The following is a 25,792-nucleotide window of genomic DNA, read 5'->3' on the forward strand; positions in this document are numbered from 1 at the left end:
GGCGCAGTGGTTAAGAATCCACCTGCCAGTGCAGGGGACACAGGTTCGAGCCCTGGTCCGGGAAGATCCCACATGCCGCGGAGCAACTAAGCCTGTGCACCACAGCTGCTGAGCCTGCACTCTAGAGCCAGCCCTCCGTGCCTAGAGCCCATGCTCTGCAACAAGGGAAGCCACCGCAATGAGGCCTGCGCACTGCAACAAAGAGTAGCCCCGGCTCGCCGCAACTAGAGAAAGCCCATGTGCAGCAACGAAGACCCAACGCAGCCAAAAATTAATTAATTAATTAATTAAAAAAAAATTTTCAATTGACATCTCCCCATCTCTCTTTAAAAAAAAAAAAAAAAAGGGCAAAGGACCTGAACAGACATTTCTCCAAAGAAGATATACAAAAGGTCAACAGGTACATGAAAAGATGCTCAACATTACCATCATTAGGGAAATGCAAATTAAAACCATGAGACATCACCTCATGCCTGTTAGATTGGCCATTACCGAAGAGATGAGTGACAACAAATGCTGACATGGATGTAGGAAAAAAGGGTATCCTTCTGTACTATTAGTAGGATTATAAATTGGTATAGCCATTATAGAAAACAGTATGGAAGAGCCTCAAAAAAAAAAAACCAACAATCAGCTACCACATGATGCAGCAATTCCACTTCTGGGAATACATCCAAAGGAAACAAAAACACAAACTTGAAAAGCTATCTGCACCCCCATTTTCACAGCAGCATTATTTACAATACCCAAGAAATGGTAACAACCTAAGCGTCCATCCATGTATATACAGTATATATATATACAATGAAATACTATTCAGCCACAAAAAAGAAGGAATCCTACCATTTGCGACACCATGGATGGACCTTGAAGGCATTATGCTAATGAAATAAGTCAGAGAGAGAAAGACAAATGTTCTATGATTTCACTTATATGTGGGATCTTAAAAAATAAAATAATACTCATAGAAAAAGAGATCAGACTTCTGATTATCGGAGATGGAGGGTGGAGGGGGAGGAGTTGGAGGAAGGCAGTCAAAAGGTACAAACTTCCAGTTATAAATTAGTACTAGAGATGAAACATGATAACTACAGCTAACACTGCTGCATGATATATAGTAAAATTAAGAGAGTAAACCTTAAAAGTTCTCATCACAAGGAGATTTTTTTTCCTTTTTTCCTTTTTTTCCTTTTTATTGTGTCTATATGAGAAGATGAGGGTTAGCTGAACCTATTGTGGTAACCATTTCAAAGTATATGTAAATCAAACCATCATGCTGTATGCTTTAAAGTTATCAGTGATGTCAATTATTTCTCAGTAAAACTGGAGGAAAAAAAGATATAGACTTGCATTTTAAAAAGTGTTTTTCATCCTCAAAACAAAGAAGCATTCCCATTAAAGCATTCCCAACATAACTGACCTGCACCATTGAGAAAGAACTACCATATATCTCAGGTTCAACTTTGTTATCATCACCACTGCTAATTACTTCTTAAGTATGCGCTGTATGCAGTACCCTGCAGTAGGCATCAGTAGTCAACTAAATAACTCAGGTAGTAACTAAGTTATTTACATCACCAGGACTCTACCAGTGTTACTAATGTTGGAGAATCTAAAGACCAGCATTTCGGGGACTTCCCTGGTGGTCCAGTGGCTAAGACTCCACGCTCTCAATGCAGGGGGCCTGGGTTCAATCCCTGGTCAGGGAACTAGATCCCACATGCCACAGATAAGAATTCACATCCTGCAATAAAGATCCCGCATGCTGCGACTAAAAAGATCCCTCATGCTGCAACTAAAAGATCCCTCATGCCGCAACTAAAAGATCCCTCATGCCGCAACTGAAGGTCTCCTATGCCGCAACTGAAACTACGTGCCTCAACTAAGAACCGGTGCAGCCAAATAAATAAATAAATAATTTAAAATAATAATAATAAAAAAATAAAAAGCAGCATTTAACAGGGGTGTTAATCCATTCGACTGCCCTATATTCCACCTTCTCAGAAAGTCTCTCCCTATCCTGCTGAATAGAATTAAGTAGAATTAAGTAGGCAGCCAGCCAAGTGGACCTTGTGCCTGGGACACAGAGGACTCCAACAAAGGTGGGCACCTGACCTACAGCAAGCCACTTAGATACTTTCCCCCAGGAAAGAGGAATTGGAATGAAGTAATTCCTGTTAGTCTCTATCAACCTCTTGAATGGGGCAGAGGAAGCTGCAGAGGCAGTCAGGGTGGATGCGGCAATGCAGACCAGAGCAGCCAGTATGCGGGGGAAGCAGAGGAGAGGCTATGCAGCTCCCAAGACAGGCACTGTGCTTTAGGATAGACATACTGAGAGACAGTGTGGAGCAGACATGTTTATCCATTTACCTGTCCTGCTCCTGTTAGCTCTTGAGGGTCAACCACTTCCTGGTCCAGTGCCTCAGGAAGCTCTCGGTCCTGCCTGCCCTCAAATCAGTAAGCTGTCCTGTGGTCTTATAGGAAGTGCCACATCTTTTGTTGTTTTTGTTGTTGTTTGTTTTGCTTCTTGAAAACAAATGAATCCTAAGACACAGTTACAAGGGTCAGAACTATAATCCCTCTTTCCCCACTCTGCATGGCTGATTGTCCCCCTCCCCCTTGTCATTCCTTCAGATCTCAGCTAAAATGCCATTAACTCAAAGAAGCCCTCCCGGACCACTCCACAGGAGGAGGTTTGCTCTGCTTTGCCTCCTGTTGTTTCCTGTATAGGACTTAACATAACTTTTAATAATGCATGCATTGTTCAATAGTTATGCTCTGTCTCCCTCCCTAGACTGTAAAATCATCAGCAGGGCTCATGTTTCTTGCACCTCATACAGCACATTCCTGGCACACCACAGGAAGTCAGTGGCATTGAATGCATAGGTTAGTCTCGTATATGAGTACATATTCATTCATTTGATATACAAATAAACACCAAGGCTTAAAATTTGCAAGACTTGTTCCTTTCTCAACAAGGCACTAAAGAAGGACATTAGGTACACATGCAAAGACACAGCTGAGGGCCTATTGAACAGCCACTCCCTCTGCTGCCTTACAGGTAAAACCCCAATTTTATTGGAGGGTCTTACCTCCACAAACCCAAGAGCCTAGGGAAGGTGAGATTATCCCAGCTCAGGGGTAAACCCTGATTAGTTTAAACCAGAGAATGGGTTATAGTTGCTCAGATATCCACCCCTTTAGCCCCTAGGGCAGCCAGGTCAGCCAGATCCCCCACCCACACCCTCAACACACACACACACAAACACACACACACCAACCACCTCCAGCTGTGAGCAGCCTCTTCTGTTTACTTAATGTTCTGACCAGATGTTATCATTTTCTATGTGTACCATGACAAGAACAAACTTAAATTGGAAAGCACCAATTTAAGCCAATCAAGGTAATCCCATCCCGTGTGCCACTGACTTAGGAAGGAGTATGTAGCTGTAATCAGCCAAATGCAACCCAAGGAGAAGCCTGCTGGAGAGGTTACAGGAAAGTCCCCTTGCATTTAAAAAGGGACACGCAAGAATAGACAGTCTCTTATACCAATGGATGCTACTTATGTGCAGATGACTCTCCAAAATGAAGCAGGCATCTTAGGACCAAGAGGGCAGCCAGTCGGAGGACCAAGTCAGCACACTGAAGGTGGCAGAGAAAAAGGAGCAAGAAATGAAGACTCTAATGACATTGCTGAGTCACTGAATTAACAAAACCTGGAACTACCTCTCTCAGGATGTTTAGTTCCTTGAGATAGCTCATTTTCTTTATTCTGATGGGTTTTATTTTGTGTTCAAATGTAAGTTAGAAGAGAAATTCACAAAATAATTGCCAATGCTTAGCAATCTGTCGACAGCCTAGTGCTCAAAATCCTCTCCCTGCTGCAGAGTGACAACCACCAAAGGCACCCTGGTGGGTCCCCAGTTGCTTGGCACCAGGAAAAAGTGGATTGAGGTTGGATTCCACACATTCAGAGCCAGGGTTCTGTAATGCCTTTCCATCAATCATGACATCCAAGGGGCTCAGCAGGTAGACATGGAGAGGGTAGGAAGCTTCTTTTTTTAATTCCCTTATTATCTACTCCCATTTTGAGTAGACTTTTGACTACCTGCACCAAAAACTATCTTCACTGATAAATCTATCTTCACATAATTAGCAGCAAATTAATGTGACCTCCTTTGAGCAAAAGACTCAGAAAAAATGGTATAGAGATTCATAATTCTGCCCATATTCCTCCAAACCTTCAGATGATGGGTCTTAAGTGAATTTTTCCCAAAAAGGAAGACAACTGAGATGCCAGGAAAAGTATTAACCATGTGATCATTTGACACACTCTCTCCATCATGAGAGTCATAAAGCACCCCACGAATGCTGATGCGTCTCCTTGTCTCAGCAGTGAATTTGGGGCAGCATAATTTAAAGATATCAATTGGTATGTTTTGTTATTCCTCCTGTGTATATTTTTCCCTTTCTTATCTCAAGAACGTCAAAATTCCCTTTATCTTAGGGGCATGTCCAAAAGCAGAAAGCACTAGAAGAAATCTCTAACCCTCAAAATCCAACCCCCACTAAAGATTTTTCTTTCAAAAGCCTGAACTCATGGTGCTAGACACCAGCATTTCTGGACAGGGACACAGACAAATTTCGATTGCTCTGTTCCATTTAAACTGTTCTGTTTCCTTAGATCTTGTTTACCTAAAATTGTGCTTTCCCACTATTGGGGAGAGGCTAGAGGTTTTCCAGTACCTTAAAGTAGTGGAGGTTGGCACCCTATTCCCTAGCAGCAACTCTAGGGAAGTGATAGGACTTTTGATGGGAACTGTGAGAGGATGCTGGGAAAATAAATATTGGGGCCCTGAAGCCACAGTGAAAGATCCTGTGTCTATGTCCTTTGCATAGACACAGCAGGGTCACCTAATACTGCATGGACAAGGAGCTTCCCAGGGTGACCAGCGTGGACTAAGAATCAGAAGGCCTTTTCCTGAATGTTCTGTGCTAGGCAAGACCTGCAGCACTTTTGCATCAATGACACTAAGTGAGCAGAAACCCTAAACTTCACTGAGATAGCACTTCCAAAATTCAGAGGTAAAAAAAATGTAACCAAGTATGCATGCATGTGTGATTAAAATTCATTCATGCAACATTCAAAACAATTTTTCAAAATGAAACCTTTAATTCAGAATGCAAACTAGGTTTGTATTTTTAATTGGCTTGACATGTCATGAGCTCCCGAAGGACACCACACTATCAGTCCAAGTTCCCACTAGTTATTCAATATATTACAAGTCCTGCTACCTTAAAAAAGGAAAATTAACTGTAAGATAGACAGTTCCATAGCTGGTGAATACTACTGAACATTTTCAAAACATTCAAATAAAAGGCAATAAAAGAATGCCTTTATTTTTTCTCTAAATAACGCCACACCCATTCATGAGACATGACTATATTTCCCTCAATGTGCTGGGAATTAATGAAAATTGAATATAAAGAAAAGAAGTGCCCTATATACAAGGCACTTTATAAAGTTGAGATTCCCAAATAATACAAAAGCATTTTCAAGTCACACATGGGATATGAAGTGAAAATGTTCTTGGAGGAAATCTTCTCTAATAATACTTATCTACTTCAGAGGGTGCTGGCAAGCTCTATTAACACTTTTAGATCTTCAAATAAAAGTCCTATAGAAATGCAAAGTATTATTATTTTAGTTCTGAAATAATTTCACACCTAGGGATGAGAAAACCCCAGGCCAAATTTTACTGCTTCTCTCCTGCCTGATAAACAAGAAATGCCACAAGCATTGGGGGAAGAGGGAGGATGGAAATCAAACAGAACAAAGACATCAAAATTTCTCCTTTACGTGAGCTCTGTATTTCCGCTAGATGTCACTTTTGGGCATTCTCAGAAAAAAAGTGAGTCCCTTTAAGGTCAGGGTTAAGTACAGGGACAATCTCCTCATTGCCTTTATACCAGATAAAGTAACAACCAGCTGAGCTGAAAAAAATTACCTTATCCACTTCTGTGGGGCACAGTTCCTCCCAAAGCACTTGCCAAACTTAAAAATGACTGGATAAATCATTACCTGAATCACCCACCAGTGCGAGCTCACCTAAGAGGTCAAAAAGCAACTGCTTTAATGGATACCACAATTTCTGCTCAGCTACTGAGAGCACTGTACAAGACTGTCATTTGTTGCTGCTGATGGAAGTGGTGGTGGTGATGATGGTGGATGTGATGATGTAGATAATCATGATGGTGATGATGGTGATTGAAGTTCTCAAAACCTACTGATCAATGGAATCACTTATGGAGCTTTTAAAAATACAGATTTTTGGTCCCCTCCCAAGAACTACTGATCCTGAATCTCTGAAGAAAGAACTCAAGTTTGGTTTTTACTGGTTTTTGTTTTGTATTTTTAATGTAGCCTTTAGGATAACTTAAGTGATAGTGTTTGTAAATAATCTCATGATCAGGAATGCAGGCTTTGTAGGCAGACTAGCTGAAGTCTAACCCCAAACCTAACACTTATTAGCTGTGTGACTCTAGGCAAAATCCTTAGCCTTAAGCCTCAATTTCGACATCTATAAAATGGAAATTCTATTACTACCTACCTCATAAGGTAGAGCCTAAGCAATTTTTTTTAAAGCATACATTAATTCCAAGGAAGACAAAAGGTTATATGTTAAAGAAAATATTACCAACCGTAATAACATAATAATGTAAATATTATATATTGATTTAAACAAAAAATTGTAATATAATTATTTTAGGAGCCTGTGGGGACCAAAAGTGGTAGGAGTGGGAGTGTCAAAGAGCTACTGCTAAACTTGATGTACCTGGAAAAAAAGTATAAGCATGTTACTTAGAAACATAGAGATAAACACCAGAAGTATCAGAGTTGAAAGTTGCAATTTGGGGGAGGGGGTCAGAAGAGAGGGAGGAAGGTCGAAGAAGGGGTTGGTGTGCAGTTTTTCAGTATTTCCTTTTTAGTGCTGTTTTATTCAAACAATGTAGGTATGTTGCATTGATAAAAATAAAAATGAACTTCAAAAGATAATTCACAGCGTGCATAAGCATAAATATTGGACGTCTTTATAAACTAGGATTAACATAAAGTTTTTCAGTTTACCAAAACTTGCTTTTTTAAAAACTGATTTATATACTCCCCCCAACTGTACCACCAAAATGTCCAGTTCATAGTAAGTAAACACTTACTATGCCCCTGGTACACTGTTAAGTCTTAGAAAGACATTTGTTGAATTGAATTGAGAATGGCAGAAATATAAAGATAGAAGTTGAAGCACAGTGTGTGCACAGAGCTTGGGAACATGGCCCCTTGGAACTGAAGTGTCCTGTGCAGCCACTTCGCACTCTGAACTCTGGTCTGAAGTGCCGACTGCAAGGCCTCAGCACTTGGCACCCTAAGAACAAGTGAAACTAGACGAAGCACAAAGGAAAAGGAAAAAAAAAGGGTGGAGACCTTCAAGATGGCAGAGGAGTAAGACGTGGAGATTACCTTCCTCCCCACAAATACATCAGAAATATATCTACATGTGGAACAACTCCTACAGAACACCTACTGAACACTGGCAGAAGACCTCAGACTTCCCAAAAGATACATATATTTTTTTCCTTTATCTCTTATTGTGAGTATGTGTATGCTTCTTTGTATGATTTTGTCTGTATAGCTTTGCTTTTACCATTTCTCCTAAGGTTCTGTCTGTCCAGTTTTTTTTTAGTATACTTTTTAGAGCTTCCTATCAACATGATGCTCTGGCCAGGTGTTAGGTCTGTGCCTCTGAGGTGAGAGAGTCGAGTTCAGGACATTGGTCCACCAGAGACCTCCCAGCTCCACGCAATAACAAACAGCAAAAGCTCTCCCAGAGATCTCCATCTCAACGCTAAGACCAAGCTCCACTCAATGACCAGCAAGTTACAGTGCCGGACAAGCTATGCCAAGCAAGACAGGAACACAACCCCACCTATTAGCAGAGAGGCTGCCTAAAATCATAATAAGGCCCCAGACACCCCAAAACACACCACCAGACGTGGACCTACCCACCAGAAAGACAAGATCCAACCTCATCCACCAGAACACAGGCACTAGTCCCCTCTACCAGGAAGCCTACACAAACCACTGAACCAACCTTAGCCACTGGGGACAGACACCAAAAACAACGGGAACTACGAACCTGCAGCCTGCGAAAAGGAGACCCCAAACACAGTAAGTTAAGCAAAATGAGAAGACAGAGAAACACACAGCAGATGAAGGAGCAAGGTAAAAACCCAACAGACCAAACAAATGAAGAGGAAATAGGCAGTCTACCTGAAAAACAATTCAGAGTAATGATAGTAAACATGATCCAAAATCTCAGAAATAGAATAGAGAAAATACAATACACAGTTAACAAGGACCTATAAGACCTAAAGAGCAAACAAAAAATGATGAACACCACAATAAATGAAATTAAAAATTCTCTAGAAGGAATCAATAGCAGAAAAACTGAGGCAGAAGAACGGATAAGTGACCTGGAAGATAAAATAATGGAAATAACTCCCACAGAGCAGAATAAAGAAAAAAGAATGAAAAGAATTGAGGACAGTCTCAGAGACCTCTGGGAAAACATTAAACACACCAACATTTGAAATATAGGGGTCCCAGAAGAAAAAGAGAAAAAGAAGGGGACTGAGAAAATATCTGAAGAGATTATAGTTGAAAACTTCCCTAATATGGGAAAGGAAATAGTCAATCAAGTCCAGGAAGCACAGAGAGTCCCATACTGGATAAATCCAAGGAGGCACACGTCAAGACACATATTAATCCCAGTATCAAAAATTAAATACAATGAAAAAAATTAAAAGCAGCAAGGGAAAAACAACACATAACATACAAGGGAATCCCCAAAAGATTAACAGATGATCTTTCAGCAGAAACTCTGCAAGCCAGAAGGGAGTGGCAGGACATATTTAAAGTGATGAAAAGGAATAACCTCCAACAAAGATTACTCTATCCAGCAAGGATCTCATTCAGATTTGACGGAGAAATTAAAACCTTTACAGACAGGCAAAAGCTAAAAGAATTGAGCACCACCAAACCAGCTTTAAAACAAATGCTAAAGAAACTTCTCTAGGCAGGAGACACAAGAGAAGGAAAAGACCTACAATAAGAAACTCAAAACAATTAAGAAAATGGGAATAGGAACATACATATCGATAATTACCTTAAATGTAAATGGATTAAAGGTTCCAACCAAAAGACACAGACTGGCTGAATGGATATAAAAACAAGACCCATATATGTGCCGTCTACAAGAGACCCACTTCAGACCTAGGGACACAAACAGACTGAAAGTGAGGGGATGGAAAAAGATATTCCATGCAAATGGAAATCAAAAGAAAGCTGGAATAGCAGTTCTCATATCAGGCAAAATAAACTTTAAAACAAAGAGTATTACAAGAGACAAAGAAGGACACTATATAATGATCAAGGGATCAATCCAAGAAGAAAATATAACAATTGTAAATATTTATGCACCCAACATAGGAGCACCTCAATACATAAGGCAAATACTAACAGCCATAAAAGGGGAAATCGACAGTAACACAATCATAGTAGGGGACTTTAACACCCCACTTTCACCAAAGAACAGATCATCCGAAACGAAAATTAATAAGGAAACACAAGCTTTAAATGATACATTAAACAAGGTGGACTTAAATGATATTTATAGGACATTCCAACCAAAAACAACAGAATACACATTCTTCTCTAGTGATCATGGAAAATTCTCCAGGATAGATCATATCTTGGGTCACAAGTCAAGCTTTGGTAAATTTAAGAAAATTGAAATCGTATCAAGTATCTTTTCTGACCACAAGGCTATGAGACTAGATATCAATTACAGGAAAAAATCTGTAAAAAATACAAACACATGTAGGCCAAACAATACACTACTTAATAACCAAGAGATCACTGAAGAAATCAAAGAGGAAATCAAAAAATACCTAGAAACACATGACAATGAAAACAAGACGACGCAAAACCTATGGGATGCAGCAAAACCAGTTCTAAGAGGGACGTTTATAGCAATACAATCCTACCTTAAGAAACAAGAAACATCTCAAATAAACAACCTAACCTTACACCTAAAGCAATCGGAGAAAGAAGAACAAAAAAACCCCAAAGTTAGCAGAAGGAAAGAAATCATACAGATCAGATCAGAAATAAATGAAAAACAAATGAAGGAAACGATAACAAAGATCAATAAAATTAAAAGCTGGTTCTTTGAGATGATAAACAAAATTGATAAACCAGTAGCTAGACTCATCAAGAAAAAAGGGAGAAGACTCAAATCAATAGAATTAGAAATGAAAAAGGGGAAGTAACAACTGACACTGCAGAAATACAAACAATCATGAGAGACTACTACAAGCGACTATATGCCAATAAAATGGACAACCTGGAAGAAATGAACAAATTCTTAGAAATGCACACCCTTCCGAGACTGAACCAGAAAGAAATAGAAAATATGAACAGACCCATCACAAGCACTGAAATTCAAACTGTGACTAAAAATCTTCCAACAAACAAAAGCCCAGGACCAGATGGCTTCACAGGCAAATTCTATCAAACATTTAGAGAAGAGCTAACACCTATCCTTCTAAGAGTCTTGCAAAATATAGCAGAGGGAGGAACACTCCCAAACTCCTTCTACGAGGCCACCATCACCCTGATACCAAAACCAGACAAAGATGTCACAAAAAAAGAAAACTACAGACCAATATCACTGATGAACACAGATGCAAAAATCCTCAACAAAATACTAGCAAACAGAATCCAACAGCACATTAAAAGGATCATACACCATGATCAAGTGGGCTTTATCCCAGGAACTCAAGCATTCTTCAAAATAAGCAAATCAATCAATGTGACAAACCATATTAACAAGCTGAAGGATAAAAACCATATGATCACCTCAATAGATGCAGAAAGGGCTTTTGACAAAATTCAACACCCATTTATGATAAAAACCCTACAGAAAGTAGGCATAGAGAGAACTTACCTCAACATAATAAAGGCCATATATGACAAACCCACAGCCAACGTCGTTCTCAATGGCGAAAAACTGAAACCATTTCCTCTAAGATCAGGAACAAGACAAGGTTGTCCACTCTCACCACTATTATTCAACATAGTTTTGGAAGCTTTAGCCATGGCAGTCAGAAAAAAAAAAGAAATAAAAGGAATCCAAATCGGAAAAGAAGAAGTAAAGCTGTCACTGTTTGCAGATGACATGATAGTAAACACAGAGAATCCTAAAGATGCTACCAGAAAACTTCTAGAGCTAATCAATGAATTTGGTATAGTAGCAGGATACAAAATCAATGCACAGAAATCTCTTGCATTCCTATACACTAATGATGAAAAATCTGAAAAAGAAATTAAGGAAACACTCCCATTTACCATTGCAACAAAAAGAATTAAATACCTAGGAATAAACCTACCTAAGTAGACAAAAGACCTCTATGCAGAAAACTATAACACACTGATGAAAGAAATTAAAGACGATACCAACAGATGGAGAGATATAGCATGTTCTCGGATTGGAAGAATCAACATTGTGAAAATGACTATAGTATGCAAAGCAATCTACAGATTCAATGCAATCCCTATCAAACTACCACTGGCATTTTTCACAGAACTAGAACAAAAAATTTCACAATTCGTATGGAAACACAAACGACCCCGAAGAGCCAAAGCAATCTTGAAAAAGAAAAACGGAGCAGGAGGAATCAGGTTCCCGGACTTCAGACTATACTACAAAGCTACAGTAATCCAGACAGTATGGTACTGGCACAAAAACAGAAATATAGATCAAAGGAACAGGATAGAAAGCCCAGAGATAAAACCACACACATATGGTCACCTTATCTTTATAAAGGAGGCAAGAATATACAGTGGAGAAAAGACAGCCTCTTCAATAAGTGGTGCTGGGAAAACTGGACAGCTACATGTAGAAGAATGAAATTAGAACACTCCCTAACACCATACACAAAAAGAAACTCAAAATGGATGAAATACCTAAATGTAAGACCGGGCACTATAAAACTTTTAGAGGAAAACATAAGAAGAACACTCTTTGACATAAATCACAGCAAGATCCTTTTTGACCCACCTGCTAGAGAAATGGAAATAAAAACAAAAATAAACAAATGGGACCTAATGAAACTTAAAAGCTTTTGCACAGAAAAGGAAAACATAAAAAAGACGAAAAGACAACCCTCAGAATGGGAGAAAATATTTGCAAATGAAGCAACTGACAAAGGATTTATCTCCAAAATATACAAGTAGCTCATGCAGCTCAATATCAAAAAAAACAAACAACCCAATCCAAATATGGGCAGAAGATCTAAATAGACATTTCTCCAAAGAAGACATACAGATTGCCAACAAACACATGAAAGGTGGCTCAACATCACTAATCATTAGAGAAATGCAAATCAAAACTACAATGAGGTATCACCTCACACCAGTCAGAATGGCCAGCATCAAAAAATCTACAAACAATAAATGCTGGAGAGGGTGTGGAGAAAAGGGAACCCTCTTGCACTGTTGGTGGGGATGTAAATTGATACAGCCACTATGGAGAACAGTATGGAGGTTCCTTAAAAAACTAAAAATAGAAGTACCATATGACCCAGCAATCCCACTACTGGGCATATACCCTGAGAAAACCATAATTCAAAAACAGTCATGTACCACAATGTTCATTGTAGCTCTATTCACAATAGCCAGGACATGGAAGCAACCTAAGTGTCCATCAACAGATGAATGGATAAAGAAGATGTGGCACCTATATACAATGGAATATTACTCAGCCATAAAAAGAAACGAAATTGAGTTATTTGTAGTGAGGTGGATGGACCTAGAGTCTGTCATACACAGTGAAGTTAAGTCAGAAAGAGAAAAACAAATACTGTATGCTAACACATATATATGGAATCTGAAAAAAAAAAAGGTTCTGAACAACCCAGGGGCAGGACAGGAATAAAGACACAGATGTAGAGAATGGACTTGAGGACACGGGGAGGGGGAAGGGTAAGCTGGGACGAAGGGAGAGAGTGGCATGGACATATATACACTACCAAATGTAAAATAGATAGCTAGTGGGAAGCAGCCGCACAGCACAGGGAGATGAGCTCAGTGCTGGGTGACCACCTAGAGGGGTGGGATAGGGAGGGCAGGAGGGAGATGCCAAGAGGGAGGAGATATGGGGATATATGTATACGTATAGCTGATTTACTTTGTTATACAGCAGCAACTAACACACCATTGTAAAGCAATTATACTCCAATAAAGATGTTTTAAAAATTTGCATAAAAAAAGACAGCACCATCACCTGGGGTAATTGAGGGGAATTTAATGAAGGGTGTGGGCAAGGTTAAGGGAAACCAAGAGACAACAGTACCCTGGAGTTAGCAGAAATAAACTGCTAACTTAAAGGGGCAAAAGGAAGGAGCAGTTACCAAATAGTAGAAAAAAGCTGCAGCTGCAGAAGAGAGGCCCCCAACAACAACCCTGGTGGCCTTCCTTAGAGGAATACAGCCACTGTCAACCCGCAGTGCTGCAAGGAAGGTAGGGGATAATATTCCAACCTTGCATTCTCCGATTTTCACCCAGTGCCTTCCTTTGGCTACTCCAGTGGAAAGCCAGAGAGCAAGGGAGCCCAGGGAATGCTGACAATAAGTCAGCCTCCTGGGACACACAGCATTTCAGAGGAATGAGAGCTGGAGGCACAAACAGAGAATTCCAGCACAAGCACTATGCAGAGTTTTGTTTCTATTTTTGTTTTTTTAATTTACCTCCCTTTCCTATTCAGCGTCATAAAATAATCCTTCGATTTTTCAATCTGTTTAATAAATATAAATAGCATAATATTAACAATAATAATAAGACATTGATATTACACAGCACTTTAATTTCCTAAGCACTTTCACATACATTATCTTTACATCATCCTCAAAACAGCCCTACGCAGTAGATAAGGCAAGGGTTACCCTATTTTACAGGTGAGGAAAACTGAGACCTTAAGAAAAGTTGGATTTCTTGCCCAGAGTCATAAAGCTAGCAAGCAACAGAGCCCAAACTAGAAGGCATGTTTCCTAATGCTTCAGCTAAGGTTCTTTCCACCATACAATGTTGTCGTGCTATTTATTCACAGTAGGAGTGAAAAATTGATGTCCCTGTGAAAAAACCAGCTTTGTTCTAGGCACTGCACAGAACAGAGAAGCAGTCAACAAACAAGACACAAGGGGAAATAGGGCAAATTTGCCCATTCCATTCTCGGGAAACCACAAGCAGTGCCACAGACCTAAGTAACTGAGTTTTCAATCACATTTTACACACCATTGAAAAGAAGGTGCTCAGTAGGGCAAGAAAAGTGTTCAAAAGAGCAATAAAAATTCAGGCAAAAGTATAAAAATATTTAAATAGTTTTGTTTTGGGATGCTGGGATAAGTAGAAGGAAATCACAGTCCCTTCACAATACCCATGCCACAAAGAGACCAGGGCTCCAGAAATTGGAAGGATGACCTCTTTGCTTCTCTTCTCAATTCCAACTCTACCCCCACATATACACATATCCTTTGAGAGCTTCGAGAAGCAGCCAGAAGTGACTTCTTTTTACCAAACACAAGAGTAGTGGAGAGTCCAACAAAATAGCTCACTTTTGAAATAATAATTGAGAACTCTTCACCTTATGTCATCTGCTGCAAAGTGTTCAGCTACTTATAATATGATGGAAGAAAGTAGTGAATGGTATTTTTACTGTAAACCTCCAAACACACCCCACTTATTCCAAATTTAGCTCCCTAACGTGTAAACTACTCTATTAGGGTTCTGTGATTGCAAGCAACAGAAACCAATTGACTAATTTAAGAAGGATTATGGGAAGGAAATTGGAGGCTCGGCAAATCCATGGAAGACTGGAAAATAAGGGCTGAACACCATCAGTGACCAAGACAGATGTGGAAGCTGGGAAAAGGGAACTGCTACAGTGGTCTCATGGCAGGTACTGTCAGGGCAGAATGCTGACTGGGAGAAAGGAGAATCCTTTGGCTCAAGATTCAAATTCCAAAGAAGAAGCACCCATTAACCAAGCTTGTGGTCATGCACCTATCCTTAGGCTGACTGTAGGGCCCTGAGTAGGGTCCCCGGGTACAGTTCCGCTACTGCAATTACTTCAAAAGAAAATAAAGTGCAGTTAAAAAGGGAAAACATACATGACAGGAAAAAAAGGTGAGGGGGAAGAAGTTCCTCTAAACTTAATAAGGTTTTCTTCAAAAATTCCTCAATCTAACTAGTAGCAATAGATCACTCACTTAAGACTATATTAACTAGTAGTTGCCCACACACAGCCAAAGATAGTGTTTACCCTGACACCAACAAAACTTCAACCTGACAACTTTTTACTTACAAAGGCCTCACTTCTCATATTACCTGAAAGTTATCTTTTCATTTGATTCTTAAAGCCAAAGCAGAATTTGCCCTTCTTTAGTAACAACATGCTCATTTTTGAAACATTATCCTTACACTTCCAAAAAGAACAGACTCCTCAAAATATCTAATGAATAAATCCATAAGGATGCTAACGCTGATGATGATGATGATGATGATGATGATGATGACAGTAATATTAACAAGGGCAGCAACAGCTAGTATCTACTGAGTACTTATCATGGACCAGGACCTGTTCTAAGCCCTCAACACATAATAATTCATTTAAGCTCCACAACCTTAGGAGCAAAATAGTTTTATTTCCATTTCACAAAGTAGGAAACTGAAACACAGAGGGGGTGAATAACTTGTCCATGGTCCAATAGCTCATAAAAGTCAAACCAGAACTAAATCTATGTCTGACTCCAGATTACCAGAATAACAAAGGGTTTTCAATAAGAGTAGAGGAAATAGACTGTACCAGTGTGAAAATACTTTCCAAGAAGAATGAGAGCACCATAACTGTACCTAAAGATCTCAAGGTTCTGAAGACTGCTACATCATCACTAACTCCAACAGTTTATGAGAATTTATTTCTAAAAGCTATCAACTACTGCTTTATTCCAAGATGTGGCTCAATGGTCCAGAGATGTGTAAGTTATAGGGCTGAATATAAGAATTATCTACTTCTTAAGATATTTTTTTCTTCACTAGTAGCCAACCATTACAGAAAAATTCCAAGCCAACGAGCTTTCATGCACCAGAGTTTAATCATCCCAAAGCAAATCCCCAAAACAATATTTTTATAGCTCATATTTTGATTATTCAAAAGGGGTTTTCTCCAATTTCCCTGTAAAATTCCTTTTCACCCTCAAAATAAATATTAAAAATTCAGCTCCAGAAGTAGATTTGTCATAAAGTTAGGAATAACATAAAATATAAAGTAAATCAAAATGGCTTTTCCAACTTTAACTAAAGTGGTTACGGTCATGATTCCTGTAATAAAAATGACAGAAAAAAAAAAAAACCTAAAATTGTCAAAAACATAATTGATGATGAAAACAAATGTAAAATTATGGCATATTTCACCCTGGCCACCAAAGACTCTTGATGAAACTGCAGCCCTATAATTCCCCAGAATGAATTCTTTAAATTAAAATACTTCATGCAGAACAGAAATTAAACAATGAATCAAAGAACAATGCTGTACAGAGGTATGCTTATAAATATACCTAGGAAAGAGGAAACAATTACATTTTTCCATATAAAAAGCAGCTCGATTGTAATGTTTCACAGGAGGCTGAGTAGGTACTTTCCCCATTGCTTCAAACTTGGAAGTTCATTTCCTTAACTCACTTAGCGTCCAAAGTGACTGGGTGGAATGAAATTAGCTACACCAAACTGGCTAACTTTCTCCTTTCTACAAAACTAGCTCTTCCACACAATGGCACAACTGACTTTAATGATAAATTTCATCCAACGCAATTGAAATGCCACTTTGAATTTTATCTTAAATGCTTTATTTGGCCAGCTGGTTTTATTTAACTATTGACCAGAAGTGGTACGAGTGCATTCTTTTTCCATCTAGCATTAATCTTAGTAAATTTAGCTCCATTGGAATGTCTGAACTGCTGAGAAGAAAGCAAAAGTCAGCAAGCATACAATTGCATTTGGCTACCCTCAGCACATCATTTTATTTCCTCCTGCTCTCTGCTAACTATTGCTCAGCACTTCTGCCTATGAGGGAGGACAAGCAGGTGGTTAAGGAAGTTGTCCTGTCAGCTATATCTTTAATCCGAGTGTTTATATCTCTGAATAAAAGAAAAATCAATGTTGTAAAGGCAATGTTTGTCAAGGCCATGTAATACACTTACCTTTACAGACTGTTCTCAATGGATTTCCCTTCTTTGCTGAGCTTCAAAGCTACAAAGAGATAAAAACGAAAGCACTGAGTTATCTGCGAGTAAAACAGCAAACGTTTTCTCTCCACGTCTCTAAGTAGAATTTCCATATGCCATGGTATGTGATGTTAGCCAAATAAACCACTGATAAAACTTTGTGCCTCATACCTCCTGTACAAGAGGTCAATGAAAGACAAAGTCATAAACTGAAAACGGCACACACATCTACCCAGAATCGACTCACACAAACCTGGCCAGATCTATAGTCAAATCTTTTGGGGTGTGAACTCCTCAACAGAACGGAGGAGTGCAGAGATGAAATAGCTTATGAAGTGCAGAGATGAAAATCAAATTAAACATTATGCAGCACACCAGATTTGACGGAGCATTTTATTTTCTTACATCTTTTAGCGCCATCTTTCTTGCACACTCTATTTGCATTTCCCTGGGAGTTTTACTTGGGGGAGCCTATTCCATTCATATGGAGTGCATGGCCCTCCCAATCCAGACCTCACCACTTGCCCCTATGAGTAAATGTGTGCAAGCTTACACATACAATCCTCCTTCCTCTAGGTAGAGTGTAGCCTTCTCTCGGTAGTGAGAAACTCATAAAACAGAGGAAGCCAAACTTGGCATTTCAAATCAAATCTAGGCATGTTAAATTAAGCTCCCTGCAACCAAAACATACAATGTGCTGACCACACACAAGTCAATATGATAGGAGATGTGGTAAACTATAGTTGCCAAGCAACAGTAATAACTTAAGGTTTCAAGGGGCTGATTCTATAGTAGTCCAACATTACTCATATGTTGACTCCATAGTCAAAAATAAATGGAATATGCCTATTTCTCTCATTCATGGCTAGATCCTAACATCTCTTAAAGTATAGTAGTTGGGAATGGTCAACTACTTCATGGTTTTCCCATGTTTCTTTTTTTTTTTTTCCCTTTAATGTCCTAAGTAACTGCTTTAGCCCCTACTGGGTTATTTCCCTTCACATCCCCCTATCCCACTATAGAACCCATTACCGCTGATGCACGACCACCAAAGAACAAGGCCAGACTTGTGGGCTATGATGTAAATCTTGGAATATTAATGCAGGAGATAAGGCCCCTCCATAGGACACCATCAAAATTTCTCCTTCCCCCTGTGTTATGTGGATTGCAATAGAGTTGGGGGAAATATAATTTGGGGAAGACTAGATAAAATAGTATAATACTACATTTTATAAAGTCTGAGAGATTTATGGTCTGACAACATAGAGATTGAGCTGTATCCGTTTCTATTTCAAACACAAAGAAATGCTAAATAAAACATAGCTCAAAAGAAAGGGAGGGGACCAATATGAAAAAATAATGAATGCAAATTTTCTAGAATGAAAGACATGAATCCTCTTGAAAAAGCATACCAAGACCTCAACACGATAAATAAAAGCAAATCTACAGGTAGATACAACAGAAGGAAACCGCAGAACACCAGAGATAGAAAGAAAGCCTTAAATTCAACCAGAGAGAAAAAATAGACTCCTTGCAAAACAACTTGTCATAAGCAAAAATAAAAGCAAGACAGCAGTGGAATGACATGTCCTAAGTTCCAAGAGAAAAAAAGTTCAAGGAAAAATCTATAGCCATGCTAAACCAATTATCATTCAAGAATGAGAGAAATAAGGACATTTTTCAGAAAAAAAAATATTATTTCCTGCTCACAGTAGTTTACTTTTGCTGAAAGGAATACTAAAAGATATACTTGAATAATAAGGAATTGATCCCAGAAGGAAAGAGGAACAAAAAGCAATAGTGAACAAATAAATTAACAAGTATGACAGTAAATCTAGTAAATTCAAAAATAAATAATGGGTATTGGATAATAATTACTAAACCCTGCTTGTCGAAAACCTACAATAGCAATAACGACCAATTTTTAGGGTTTGCAAATAAGATGAAATGAGTGGTTGGCCACAATCACATGGAATAAAGGAGGGGGGAATGAATTGTTTAGGAGAAAAAGATACTAAGTTGTTAAAAATATGCATTACAGCTACTGATGAACTTGTTAAAGGTAACTAACATTTCTTTCTCTATGTACATAACCAAAGACATCCTTTCATGTATGCTCAAAGGGACATGTACAAGAATGTTTCTAGCATCAATGCTAGAATGGCAAGAAATACTGAAAACAGAAACAGGTATTAACAGTACAATGAATAAACACATTTTTATAGATTCTTACAATGGAATATTACACAGCTTTGAGAAATCAATGAATCAGTTACACACATCAACATGTATGCCTTTCAAAAATATGATGTAAAACAAAAGAAGCAAGTCACAAAAGACTATATATATTATTCCGCATATAAGATGTTCAAAAAGGCAAAAATAAATACTATCTCGTTTTGAAATATTACATATAAGTGGCAAAAACTATGAAGAAAAGCAAAGGAATGAATGATTTATACAGAATTCAGGCTATATTTACCTTGAGAGTGAGGAAGGAGACTGTAATGGGGAAACGGTCTAAGAGGATTCTGGAATATGGTAATGCACTATTTCTTGGCTTGGGGACAGGTATCTGGATGTTCAGTTTATTATTTTCTTTAAACTATAGATATACACTTTCAAAATTATTTTGTATGTATATTCTATTTCACAATTTAAAAACACGTAAGAGTAATCACCAGAAGAACTGAAGTATCCAAACCAGTGAAGGGAACAATCTAGAGAACAGAAAACTCAACCAATTCTCTTTCCATACAAGACTGGAATGGGATGGAGAAAAAAACAAAGGAAAACACAGTGAATATAAAACACAAATGAAAATATTTAAAAGAAGTTCAAATATGTCAGTAATCAGAGTAAGTGGGTTAAATGCATGTTAAAATAAAATTTTTTCAAAATGGATTTTTTTAAACCTTGCTATGTGATGTTTATAAGAAACACATCTAAAACAGAAAGAGATTTTGAAAGGACAAGTACAGAAAACTATATACCAAGCAAATAGGAACCAAAAGAAAGTTGGTGGAAGTAAGTTAATATTAGGCAAAATACAAGTTAGTAATAATAAAATAGGCATTTGCATTCGCTACGTATTGCTACAAAGCCAACTACCTAAGAATTAATGACTTCATAATAATAATTTATTATCTCTTATGGTTTCTATGGAACAAGAATCCTGACAGGGTGCAGTAAGCCGACTTTTTTCTATGCTACAGTGCCTGAGGCCTCAGCTGGGAGCCTTGAAAGTTGGGGTCTGGAATCACCTGAAGGTTCATCCCCTCAAATGCCCGCCAGTTGCTGAGGGTTAGCTGAGACTTTAGCTGGGGCTATCAGCTGAAACACCTCCTTGTGGCCTCTACGTGGGGTGTGCCTCTCGTCACAACATGGGGGCTGGGGTGAAGCTGTTACCTTCAGGGCAGTGTCCATATACTCCAGCTGATGAGGCCTCCATGGTCTGGGACCCATGAAGACTGTAACCGCTGCCATTAGGTCACAGAGGTGGGGACGGGGGAGAGGTCCGCTGCTACTTCAAGGCCTGGGTCCCGCCGGTGGGCGGCCGAGGCAAGGGCTCTGGAGCTCTGCAGACACAGCCCTAGGCCTGTCCCTGGGCCCCCCAGGTCACCTGCCGGCCCCGAGGCCGGGTTCCGGAGGGGCCTGGGGAGAAGGCCGCGACCCGCCTCTCACCGCACTCTCTGCCCAGAGGACAACCGCCAGGCTGACAGGGCAGGACCTCTAACTGCCGCGCTAACGGCTCTCGCGCTAACGGCTCTCGCGCTAACGGCTCTCGCGCTAACGGCTCTGCCCCTTTTACAATGTAAACGTCATTGAGGAACTGAACGAAGAACTGTTCTGTGGACTGAGACAGAATTCAGTTTGTAGTCGGTTAAGAAATAAGTGGAAATCATTAAAATGAAGACAGTGAGTAAGGACAATATTAGACACGTTTGGGTGTGAAGAAGAGGAAAGAGAGTAGCAACTGGAGGACAAAGTGCTGAAAGAGGGTTTCTTTGTACAGTTCGTAAACAGAAAAAACCTGAGCATGTGTCAAGGTGATGAGCAGATCCAGTTGAAACTAAGAGGCTGAAAGCAGAAGAGTAAGAAAGGGTAGCCAGTACTGAAGGTTCGTTCCCAGAAAGGTAAAGGGACAGGTGGTGGGACTGGTCTTAAAACAGAGCTTTGTTGTCTCCTTAATCATAGAATGCCTTGTGACAGGCATGCATGCTATTGTCTTAAATTATTACCTTCTCCTGTGTTTATATTTTATGACCTTAATGAATGTCTAAGCTCTTTAAAACCTATGGCTTTTATTGCTTAAACCAAACTCACCCTGCCCAGGCATTGTGAGCCCCAGACTCTATGCTAGCACTAAATAGTCATTCAGTCAATATTTGTTGAATAAACAAGCACAGCTGACCCTTGAACAGGATGTTTGAACTACACTGGTCCACTTATACATGGATTTATTTTTCAATAACTATGTACTACCGTACTACACTCTTCGTGGTTACTGAATCCACAGAATCTCAGATATGGACATACATATGGAAGGCTGATGATAAGTTATACACAAATATTCAACTGCTTGGCGCCCCTAACCCCCTCCGTGTTCAAGAGTCAGCTGCACAAGTGGATTCCACAGTCTTTGTGTATACCTCTGGCACCCAAACATTTGTCCGTATATGTCTGCTAGATATCTGAAGTAGGAGCAGGTCAGGATCAGAAAACTCTCGCTCTAGTGCCCAAAGTACTTATCTCTGGACAAAAGTCAAGAATAGCCACTCAAACTAGTCCTCTCTTTCCCATGTTTACCTTGACCCCAAAATCCAAAGACCTAAACTTCTACTGGCCATGAAAACATTTTCACCTGCAGCTACAATGCACTATACCTTTTCCCAGTTCCCCTCATGCCTAACTCATCCCCATTTTGTTGTAGAGCAGGTGGACTCTCTAACCTTCATATGACCTTCTGCAAGACACAGATTAGATTTAAATGAATCCAAAGAGGTTTAGGCTTCAGCTGCTCCCAAAAGACATAATCACGGAGGCAGAGCAGTACAGGCCAATAACAGACTGATTTATCTTGGTGGTTTTCCAGAGCATAGCTGCCCAGAAAACCTTTATCAACACCAAGCCCTTCACTCCATTATCCAGCCTCCAGGTAAATACTGGTCTGAATTTAAACAAACATCTTTCTCAAATATAAAAACCTCCTTTGACTGTGATTTATCTTCCCCCAGTTAAAACCTATCTTTGGGAACCATCCAACTGCACCTTCCTTAAGGCAACATTGCCTGGAACTGAGAGATTTGCATCCACTGCTGCATTCTGCAGCCCTCACCTGACTTGACTGCCACATTAAGCGACTGGTTATTGACCTTTAAGTCTTTAACAATTATGTACATACCTAGGAAAGAAGTCTGTTCACTCAGGAATGAAGACAAGACACAAGAATGAAGACAGTGAATAAATTCAGCCCTCATTTCTGTTCTTATGCTATGCTCAGTGAGCTGTTGCTGCAGACGAATTATTGCAGCATTCTTTCAAATGATAGCCAATTTTCAACTAAGAGAAGATTCTTAAACCTTTTTCTACATATCCGTGAAAACCAGGCAGCTGGAAAACATAGCCTTGGTTAAACTACCTGATGATAAATGAATATTTTAAACACATGAAATTATTTGAGAATCTGCAGACTGATTTAAACCCTCACAACAAACAACAGAAAAGATCCCCCAAACCTGAGACTTCTCAGATGTATTCCCAGAAATTTTATTTCAGTTTATATGCATGTATTTCTTAAAGAGTAATTTTCAGAATTTGTGAAACTGATGTATTTAGAGTTGAGATCGGAATATTCCTTAGTTTTGTTATTCATATGGATAACTGATCAATATTGTCAAAATGTAAGTGAAAGTCTTTCCAATAGACCCTAAGTTCAACAAAGATACAGACCACATCTTTTTTTTTTTTTTGGCCAGCACATCATTTTTATTTCAAACGAAAGCATCGAACGTCTGTAAAAGAACCTCTTATAGGTGTGGTGATTCAGACCACACCTTTCTTGCTCCTTGTTGAATCTACATCCTCTAGGCCAGTGTCAACATACACCCAAGGAAATTTGCTTAAAGGAATATTATGTTTGTGTTATTATTGAAAACATTGAAAATTCTTTACTTGAGATTAGCTTTTTATTTTTGTTCTTTCTTTCTCATTTTCTTAATTTGTACTCTAGGTTTTTTTAAGATGAAAAGATATCTCTCTACAGAAGTCTACACTTCTGTGGCCTGAGACACACACAAACACACACACACACACACACACAATATAACACAACTCATCCTCACCACACCTGTTCAATGCTGTAATATTTGCCAGGCATTGGAAAAATAAATTTGCCAAGTAGCATGAGCCCTGGAAAATCATTAGGTGACATCTGAGGAGCAGAATACCAGTCAACCAATAATTAGCATCTTAATATGCAGAGAGTTAGAGACAAATCAAATTCCATGAAATCTCGGGGAGCATGACCCTGGCCACGTTGGCGCCCTGGCTGTGGGGGAACTCAGTGGCTTTGTCTGACCGTAAGACAGGGCTGGAAGTACCGTGGCTAGTCTAATCCTAGGAGGAGACACTCTGACAACGTGACATTTGCACAGGGATGCCCTAACGTGGCCCTAGTATGTTTTCTTAGAATGAGATGACATTTCAAGTCAAACAGCTCTGCTCCCAATAGCACAAACCCTCCCCAAACTCTAATAACCTGAATTTGAGACAAAGAGGTTCATCTCAGAGAGAAACTGAGGTTGTATGGATGTAACATTAAAATAATCAATTTTTAAGTAAGGTTAAGCCAGATATTCAGTGTTTAGCCTCATTCGTTATCATTCCAGAATTTCATAGACCTCAGATCGCCTTAGTCTAAAAACCAGCTCTTGTTTGAGCAAAACCCTGTTCCTGGAGTATCCATAAGGATACTTTTCAATGAACATGGAATCTAGTTACAAAATTGTGCTACCACGAGGTGTGGCAAGTGAGTGTCAGTGCATTGTGTCTTCACCAAACCCCTGCTGCCTGGAACTGCTGTCCACATGTGCATCCATCCAAGGATGTAGGGCTACTACTGTTACTGCTGCCTCCAGCCTATCTAAGGTCACCTTTCTTACACAGCTGGTTCATTCTAAAGGAAGAAACAGAGAGGTTGGAGAACACCAATTCCCCATTTGGTTTCTGCAGTTGTCTACATAATTTGGGGAACTCACCCTTAAGAGGAGTCCAGAATGAAGGGCCCCACCTCCAAACAGACTGCCAGTCCTCAGGGTAAATGCTCTGCCTCTACCATGTGGCCTGCATGTGCCTGGTTTCAATCTGCTTCCACCCTAAGCCAAGGGTGACTGTTCTGCCAGCCCCCACTCCACTCCACTACAGGGTCTGCCAGCAGGCTCCCGGCCCAGTGCTTGAATGGCCCAGTGACGTCACTGCCGAGAGGGAGTCTGGTTGTGCCCTCCTCTGAACTCTCCATCTGGAAGATTCTCTGGCCTCCTTCCCTCTCATTTTTAATCTGATAGACACTGCTGGACAGGGAAACTCAGAGCAAACCAAAGTTCATCTTCCCTTCCCTGCTTCTCAGCCAGCATAATCACAGGGGCAGAACGAGGTTGGCAGGGACCAGGATGCCAGGAATTAAATGAGGGTCCCTGACCATTGGACCACATTAGTCCTGCCTTCCAAAGTCTTAATTAGTCCTCCTCCGCCTGGCACACCCACTTGCCTTTGGAACCCAGAGAGGTGGCCGGGTCAGATGCCATGCTCACAGCAAGTACTCAACAAAATATTGGTTGAGAATGGCAGCCACAAACGCCTGCTGGCTCACGGCTTGCAACAACAGTCAGTTTTGAGGTCTGGGCCCCAGCAGCAAAATTTCTGCTCCTCTTTGTAATGCAGACAGTTCTAGCAGCGATATTCGGAGTGATATTCAGCTACCAGCTCAATTTGGAAGCAAAATGATCTTAACAAACAGTGGCAGACTTGACAGACAGGCTGTTGAGCCTGGGGACCAAAACAAAGGACCAAAAGAAAGAGAAAGGAAGGGTTGATGGTAAGTGGAAGAGAGGAAAATGAACACTGCAAAGAGAATTGAGCAGGATTACGGGGCTAGACACCTCAGTTCTACAGGTCTGAAATGAGCGGGGAACAAAACAACAGACTCAAGGGATAGAAACAATGGGTGGGGGGGAGTCACAGAAAGGGGACAGAGCGGCATCTTTTGGGAATTCTGATGCTGGGACAGACTCAGGGCTAGCAGTGGAATAGATGCAACAGTAAGTAACATTTGAGAGGTTTCAAAAGACAATGAGTCTTAATTCTGTCTTGTTTTGCCCTTCTTAAACTGTAGTGA

The 25,792-nt window shown here is 39.8% G+C and overlaps 1 protein-coding gene across 12 annotated transcripts in view; it reads right to left on the reverse strand.

The window, feature by feature from the left end:
* Window positions 1-25,792, reverse strand: part of FHIT (fragile histidine triad diadenosine triphosphatase) — a 1,480,075-nt gene that overhangs the window by 1,427,255 nt on the left and 27,028 nt on the right. For all 12 annotated transcript variants that reach the window (XM_082412414.1, XM_082412417.1, XM_082412428.1 and 9 more), the window contains exon 2: window positions 17,374-17,422. The gene's annotated coding sequence lies outside the window, so the exon portion shown is untranslated. The remainder of the gene's footprint in view (window positions 1-17,373; window positions 17,423-25,792) is intronic.

The sequence above is a fragment of the Balaenoptera physalus genome (assembly GCF_965194825.1).
Source record: "Balaenoptera physalus genome assembly, chromosome: 11".
NCBI classification, from domain to species: domain Eukaryota; kingdom Metazoa; phylum Chordata; class Mammalia; order Artiodactyla; family Balaenopteridae; genus Balaenoptera; species Balaenoptera physalus.